Here is a 7,723-nt window from a genome sequence, read left to right on the forward strand (position 1 = left end):
GAAGGCTCTAATTTTTTCCCCATTGAGGATGTTTGCTGTAGGCTTGTGGAAAGTCCCCTCTATCCCCATTTTGGTGAGGGTTTTCATCATAAACTGGTGCTGGATCTTGTCAAAGCTTTCTCTGCATCTATTGATATGATCATATGATTTTTATCTTTTCTTTTGTTGATATGATAGATTATGTTGATTGATTTCCAAATGTTAAACCAGCCTTGCATCCCCGGGATGACTCCTACTTCGTCATGATGTATGATCTTTTTGATGAGTAATTGAATTCTGTTTGCTAGTATTTTGTTGAAAATCTTCGCATCTGTGTTCATCAGGTTTTTCTTTTCTCGTGGTGTCTTTGTTTCCTTTTGGTGTTAGAAAGATATGGGCTTCATAGAAACTGTTTGGGAGAGTTTCCGTTTTTTTCAATTTTCTCGAAAAGCTTGAGAAGGACTGGCAGTAGGTCCTCTTTAAATGTTTGGAAAAATTCGCTAGTGAATCCATCTGGACCTGGGCTTTTGTTTTTGGGAAGACTTTTTATTACAGTTTCAATTTCCTTGATGTTACTAGGTCTATTCATAAACTCTAGATCTTCTTGATTCAGCTTTGGGAGATTATAGGAATAAAGGAATTTATCCATTTCTTCTAGGTTCTCTTGTTTCGTGGCATACCGACTTTCAAAGTAGTCTCTGATGATCTTTTGAATTTCTTTGGTTTCTGTTGTGATATTCCCATTCTTATTTCTAAATCGATTTATTAGGGTTCTCACTCTCTGTTTCTTTGTGAGTGTTGCTAGTTTTTTATCTATCTTATTAATTTTCTCAAAGAATCAGCTCTTAGTTTCATTAATGTTTTGGATTATTTCTTTGGTTTCGATGTCATTGATTTCTGTTTTTATGATCTCTTTCCTTCTGCCTGATTTGTACTCCTTCTGTTGATCCTTTTCTAAGATCTTGAGCTGTGAAGTCAAGTTGTTTATGTGCATCCTTTCTTCCGTCCTGATAGTAGTTGAAGATTTCAACATCGCCTTATTACCTCTGATTAGATCAACAAGAACAAAAGTCAGCAAGGAAACATTGACTTTGAAAGAAGAAATAGAAGAGAAAAGGCATAGAGATCTATACAGGGCTTTACACCCCCAAAAGAAAGACTACACATTCTTCTCCAGTTCGCACGGAACATTTTCCAAAATAGACCGTGTCCTAGCCCACAAAACATACCTCAACAGAATCAGGAAGATAGAAATAATATCAACCATCTTCTCAGACCACGATGCACTGAGGATAGAACACAGACATGGAGAACCAAATCAAACACCTGGAAATTAAACAACTCAATGCTGAACGAGTGGGTCAGAAAGGAAGTCAAGGACGAAATCAAAACGTACCTGGAAACAAATGAGAATGAAGATACGAGCTACCAGAACTTATGGGATTCAGACTAATTTTAAATAGATTTTATATTTAACAAAAAGTTTAGCAAGAAAACATACATTTTATCAAGTGAGAAACATTTTTTGTATATTTTTTATTGAATCACAGTGCCATACACAGTTACAAAGCTGTTCATGATCCGGTTTCAGTCATACAATGTTCCAACACCCATCCCTCCACCAGTTTAAATTTCCCCACCTCCAATGTCACCAGTATCCCTCCCCCACCCTTCAAGCCTGTCTTTAAGGCAGGTACTTTTCTTCTTTCTCTCTACTTTTGGGCATTATGGTTTACAATATAGCTACTGAGAGGCCATCAAGTTTGTGCCTTTACCCACACTTTCAGCATGCAGGTCCCACCCAGAACCATCACTTCCAACCATCATTGTCATAGTGGTCCCTTCTCTACCCCAACTGCCCTCTCCTTCAGATTTTAGGCAGGCTTCCAACCATGGGCGAATCCTCCTGGCCCTTTTTTTCTACTGTCCTTGGATATCTGTCTCATACTATGTTTTTATATGCTATAAATGAGTGCAATCATTATCTGTCTGTCCCTTTCCAAGAGTAAAACTTTTGTGCTGCTAGAAATAGCATCCAAAAGCAAAGATCAGTGTCAGGATGTGACTCCATTTTAGGGGGCATATGCTGGACTCTCAGCACCACATGCTCCCCAGAGCGCCACTGAAAATATTTCTGGAGGCCCTCAAACACCTCCAGGAGTGACATTGGCAGCCCCACTCTAGCACTAACACATGCTAGAGTGGTGCTGGTGCTAACGTCATTAGCACTGCCAGCTCCTGCAGTACTGCATAGAAGGGTCCAAACACTGAAACTACAGGACTGATTGACCGAGTTTTACTGGGAGTGGACTCTGTCCTTCCTGAACAATGTGAATAATGTACCTGCCTCAAAAAATAAATGTGAAAATAGAAAGCATGGAACAGAAGGAAATATTTATTGAGCATATAATATCAATATGGGAGTTGTGTCCATGACTACAAATGAACGTACTTAATAGAAAACAAATATATAAATATATTTGCAAGTTGATCAAATTTTCTAAATAAGCCCTTTTAAAAGAAAATTATCGGGACTTGAGTGATAGTACAGCGGGTAGGGCATTTGCCTTGCACGCGGCTGACTGGGTTTGATTCCCAGCATCCTATATGGTCCCTTGAGCACTGCCAGGAATAATTCCTGAGTGCAGAGCCAGGAGTAACCTTTGAGCATCGCCAGGTGTGACCCAAAAAGCAAAATAAATGAATGAATAAATAAAAGAAAATTATTAAAATGGAGAATAAGCATAAGAGAATATATCAATACCATTTGTTTAGTAGATAAATTCATATTTTCAGTGAGATACCACTTGTACCACAAAGATAGATAGAAGAAAAGCCTGATCTTATCAAACACTAGCAATTATATGGAAAAATCAAAAACTTTATCTTTTCCCAATAGTTCCATTTTAGACATACATACCTTTAAATGAGAACATATGTTCAAACAAAAATTGACCGTTTAAGACATAATTGTTCATAAGAAAAAAATGGAAATAATTCAAATATCTATTTTCTAACAAATATAAACAAAAAAGACATATGTACACTATGGGCTATTACTCAGATATAAAATAGTGATTTATTGAGACATCTTATATCATGAGTGAGCAATATAATTGCCAAAAGCCAGATAGTGTGATTTTATTCACATATAATGAAAAAATAAATATATATATAAAGAAAGTGTAGACAGCTGTTATTAAAGGCTATAATTAAGGGATGAAAGTATGAGTGGTTAGAAATAAGGTATTAAAGGCTTCTTCTTGACCTGAAAAATATGACTTTTCTATGACAGATACACTAAAGATATTGAATTTCATCATGAGAATGACTGAAATGTGAAATATGTGGATTTCAGCTCAAGGTAGTTAAATTCACAAAATAAGCATAAATGGTATATATTTCTATTTTCACAACTTACAATATATATTACAGGCAATATGGATAAATCTTTCTAAGTCTTAAAAATGCAACCTGCTTTTATTTTTTTTTAATTTTTATTAGTGAAAAACCATGAGGTACAGTTGTAGACTTACAAATTTTTGTGCTTGGATTTCAATTATACAATGATTTAATATCTATCCCTACACCAATGCCTATTTTCCACCACCACAGGTCCCAGTATCCCTTCCACCCCCCATTCCCCCCAGCCTACCCTGCCTCTGTGGCAGGGCATTCCCTTTTGTTCTCTCTCTCCTTTTTGGTGCTGTGGCAATAAATAAAAGCAGGCTTTTATTTCCACAAAAACATTATTAAAGAGCCACTATTTTCTAAGACTTTGAAATGCAGCACTTATTTAAATATTTAAATGACATATAAACAAATTAACATTTTTCCAAACTTTTTATAATGTGCGTTGTGTTATCATTTCCGCATCTCATTAATATATTTAGCTACCAGTTAGGAACTCCTCATCCTTTGGTTCTTATTAAATCATGGATAGACAATGTGCCTTTAACATTTAGCCCAAGTCTAGGTGTCCCTTAGACTAGTGTGTACCTTACTGAACAGTGAAACTCTAGTATAAAACACAAGAGCAAGACAGCCAGAATTATATGAACATGAAGAAGATGTACATGGAAAGTTAAGAGAGAGCAGAAACAGAGTACAACTACTGAAGCAGGTAAATAAGATAAAGCCTTTCTGAGGTAGTAACATTTAAGATATGAGCTGAGGGCTAAGCAGCATATTCAACAGCATCAGGAGGCCAGCAAGGATTAAGCAGAGAATATAAGGAGATGCTTGAATATAAAAAGCTGGAATGTGAGAGTGGTAATAAATAACTTTCTCAAATTCTCCCCAAAAGAACTCTACCTCTATTAGCACAAGAAACAGGACCTCTATCACAACAGATACTTAGATGTGTGCAAATTAAGGGAAAACAAGGCAGAAAGCAATGTTCTGACAAACACACCCATAGGTAAAGATATAGTTTGTTTCCTTTTACTCACAAAATTGATTTCTCATCAAGAAACTGAAGGTAATCATAAATAGAAGATGTTTAAAAATCCTAGAGGAAAAATTACTGGCTTATATAAGTACTGCATCTGGAAAGAGTTTTACTTTTGTTTTGTTTTGAACTTTTTATTTATTTAATATGTTTATTGAATCACAGTGAGATACAGTTACAAAGTTTTTCATGACTGGATTTCAGTTTCAAAACTCATCCAGTGTATATTTACCACCACCAGTTTTAATTATTTTTCCTAGAATGAAAATTACTGGCTTCTATAAGTACTGCATCTGGAAAGAGTGTTAATTTATTTAACAAGTATCAATTGCTCATTTATTTATAGAAGGACTGATAGACATGATCAGGAAAGTTGTATGTCATGAAGGGGTCAACTTATGGTACATTTCCAATACTATGGTTGGCACCCAAAAGATGTAGCTAGAAAGGAATGGGAAAGCCATCTCAGAATCATTCACTTTTTATATATAAGGTTTATAAGCTTGGTTTTTGAAATATGGGTCAGTTTTCTTAAAAAGTGTAATGTTCTATAAACTTTAGCTTTGGGTAAAATAACGAGTGCTTTAAAAAAATTTTAATTCTGTACCACACCAAGCAGTGCTCAGGGCTTACTTCTCTGGCTCTGCACTCAGGGATCACCTGTGGTGTGGCTCAGGGACTAAATGGGGTTCTGCAGATTGAACCTTGAATTGACTTCACCACTCACAAGGCATGCACCCTGCCTACTGTGCTATCACATAGACCCCAACAATGAGTGCTTAAACAGGTTGACCCTAGGGCTACAACTTGTATTAATTAACCCACATTCAAGTGCAAGTCTCCTGATCTATGCCAGCAACAGCCTGTTAGTGATCACACATCAGTGCTGAGGCAAGTGACAGTACAGTGTAAATGAATCAGGAAAAGTGGATCAATTTGTGTCATCCCACAGTGTCACCTGTAGAATTAACTTTATTTGAGCCACTCTGTAGTCAGTTTCTGGTGGTTGAAATGCCATTAAAATTCCATTGTTTGTATCTTACATAGGGACAGGATAAATCACATACCTTATCTCCATTAAGATTGTTAAGTGTTACAGAATGTTCAGGAGCACAGGCATTATGATGGGATTGAAGGCAAAGCTAAAGACATGCGGGTGAGAAAAACAGCACAGGGCCGAAAGAATTATAGAGTGAACAGAATTGATGATTTGGCAGCTGTTTATCTCCAGATGCTACAGGACACCTGAAGCCCTCCCCAGAAGCATCTGTAAAAGCTTGTAATCCTCCTGAAACATCTGAAGTTACTCAGATGCAGATGGTTAGTGGGTGAACTGAGAACTCTGAAAGAGGTTAAATTTCTGTTAAAATGTCATGGAAACGCAGATTTATGTATCCTATTGAGGTTTCTTGACTCTGTAAAGAAAGAAAATAAAGATTAGTCCAAAAAGAAGAAAAATTGGACCAGGGTAGTGGATACTGAGTTACAGCTACATAAAAATCTACAACTGTACCTCATGGTGTTTCACTAATAAAATTTTTTAAAAATGTGATTTAACCAATGTAAAAAAATCTAAAGTAAAGTAACTTTAATAAAATTAACAGCAGCCAGTTTAAGGACAAAGCTAATGGTGCTAGAATTTACAGATTTATGACCCTGTGACTATTATTGTTACTTTTCAACTTAAAACTCAGATTCTTAATCTTTTTTATTTCTTTTTTTTTTGTTTTTTGGGTCACACCCAGAGATGCACAGGGGTTACTCATGGCTCATGCACTCAGAAATCACTCCTGGCAGTGCTTGGGGAACCATATGGGATGCCGGGAATCGAACCCGTGTTGGCCGCGTGCAAGGCAAACGCCCAACCTGCTGTGCTATCGCTCCAGCCCAAGAGTCTTAATCTTTAAAATGTATACAATAACAAATATTATATGTGGTTGTGAAAAGAGGGCACGAACAAAAAACTGTACACACAACATAATCAATGTTAGAACTGATACAGTGGGGGTGGAAGGTGAAGGTCGATCTAAGTTCAATTCAACCAGATGAATTTAGTTGGTCACTTTAAATTTTTGCCCATTGAAGAGGTAGCAAATCAGAATGGCTGAGGTTGAGAAATGACAGTAGACAAAAGGAGTCCACCAAGGACCCCTCTCATCTCTCTCTCTCAATCTTACTCAATCTGCTCAATCTTACTCTTGAGAGGGGCCACTGATGGTGGAATTGGTATTGAAATATTACATGCCTAAAACTTAGTAAATCACAGTCACTGTCACTGTCCTCCCGTTGTTCATCGATTTGCTCGAGCGGGCCCAGTAACGTCTTCATTGGAGACTTTGTTGTTACTGTGTTTGGCATATCGAAGACATCACAGGTAGCTTGCCATGCTCTGCCGTGAGGGCCAGATACTCTCGGTAGCTTGCCAGGCTCTCCAAGAGGGGCGGAGGAATCAAACTCGGGTCGGCCATGTTGGCTGCGTGCAAGGCAAACGCCCTACCGCTGTGCTATCGCTCCAGCCCAGTAAATCATAGTTCTTTAATGTAAAGAAAAGATTTTAAGAAATAGAAGAGGGACCAGAGAAATAGTACAGCTGGTAAGGTGCTTGTCTTGAATGCTTTCAATCAGGATTTGTTCCCAACATCCTGTATTGTCCCCCGAGCACTGCCAGGGGTGATTCCTGAATGCAGAATCCCTGAACATCACTAGTTTATGGTCCAAACCCTTTGTATCCCACCCCCAAAAGAAAGAAAGGACAGAAAGAAATTGATTTCTCAAGTACAATACAATAAAAAAAATAGTTCACTAACAACAAGTCTCACAATAGAGACATTACTGGGCCCACTCAAGCAAAATCGATGAACAACGGGAGGACAGTGACAGTGACTAAGAATTCCATGGAATTCCAGAATGATACATGTTCATACTGTAGAGCAATAGTTTCACAGCATCTTACCGTATAATGAATTTTTTCTACTTTAATAATGGAGTGATGAGAATATAAACAAGACTGAAAACAGAAAGGATATTTGGCCCTGTACTCATTTGGTTTCCATAGTCCAAGGCCCGGCTAAATCTAAGATCCAAGGTTTGGGGTGCTTGAAAGGTAGAAAAAGAGTGAGATATGGAATATATTGTTATAACCTTGAAATTTCACCATTAATGCCTATGGCAATAAAAGAATGCTCAAGAAGACTACAAGAGATAGAGGAAGATGTAGGATGACATTGGTTTGTCCTTTCTCCTTTGCCACAAGGAGCTTAGGTTTATCAGGTTACACTCATTACAGTGCTCCCG

The sequence above is a fragment of the Sorex fumeus genome, unplaced genomic scaffold (genome assembly GCF_029834395.1).
Source record: "Sorex fumeus unplaced genomic scaffold, SorFum_2.1 ptg000058l, whole genome shotgun sequence".
NCBI lineage: Eukaryota > Metazoa > Chordata > Mammalia > Eulipotyphla > Soricidae > Sorex > Sorex fumeus.